General features: G+C 29.2%; 1 protein-coding gene across 1 annotated transcript in view; it reads left to right on the top strand.

Moving 5' to 3' along the window:
* LOC108757973 (glutaryl-CoA dehydrogenase, mitochondrial) overlaps positions 1-904 on the top strand; it is an 8,513-nt gene that overhangs the window by 2,560 nt on the left and 5,049 nt on the right. The window lies entirely within an intron of this gene.

Raw genomic sequence — 904 nt, 5'->3', positions numbered from 1 at the left:
CCGGGGTATCCTCAGTGGCTTACGGGCTCCTCGCCAGGGAAATTGAGAAAATCGACAGCGGGTATCGATCGGCGTTCTCGGTGCAATCCTCTCTTTCGATCGGTGCGATCTACATGTTCGGCAGCGATGCTCAAAAAGAACGATTTCTACCTAAAATGGGTGCGTTCAAGCGTTTCTTAGGATAGAATTCTAGAGTAGTATTACGTTCTCTAATTTCTAAATCGTATAATTAGTATGTAATTAATACAATAGCTTTGAGAATAAATTAATATTATTGAAAAGGGGAGCATAAAAACAACGCAAGCTTTAATGAAAACATATAATTAGTAATTATTATTAAATAATAATATTTGTAGAATTAATAATAATAATAGTTATCATGATGAAGGATCAATCATAGTTGAAGATTATACTTTACATATTGATTGCTTGACTGACTAATTAATATGTTCTTTTATATATAAACCATATAGTCAACGATTTGAAGTTGTAAATATTAAATTATTATAAATCTTTTATCTCTAACAACATAAGTAAAAATTTCTCTATTGTTGTGAAAATCGTAGATTATTTAGATACAAGATAATTAATAACTATTCTAAATTGTGTAAGACTATTATTCTAAATTGTATTGAATATTATTCTAATGGTAAAAAAATTACCAGGTTCTAGAATTTTATATAATTATTTATTTTCGATAACTATAAGAAACAAAGCGGAAATAAAATATTTAATTTTTACATTACTTATGAAAATTAGATCGACAATTAGATTAATCAATACAATTGTATAGGTTTGCTAGTAAAATTGATTGAATGACGATTACCGTTGGAGTTGTGAGCGATAGCTTTCAAAGTGTATTTCAGTTTCCGGGGAAATGATCGGTTGTTTTGGCTTGACGGAG

The sequence above is a fragment of the Trachymyrmex cornetzi genome, unplaced genomic scaffold (genome assembly GCF_001594075.2).
Source record: "Trachymyrmex cornetzi isolate Tcor2-1 unplaced genomic scaffold, Tcor1.1 scaffold1495, whole genome shotgun sequence".
In the NCBI taxonomy this organism is placed as follows: domain Eukaryota; kingdom Metazoa; phylum Arthropoda; class Insecta; order Hymenoptera; family Formicidae; genus Trachymyrmex; species Trachymyrmex cornetzi.
Note: the sequence above shows the minus strand (reverse complement) of the source record. Positions and strands in the feature narration are given on the sequence as shown.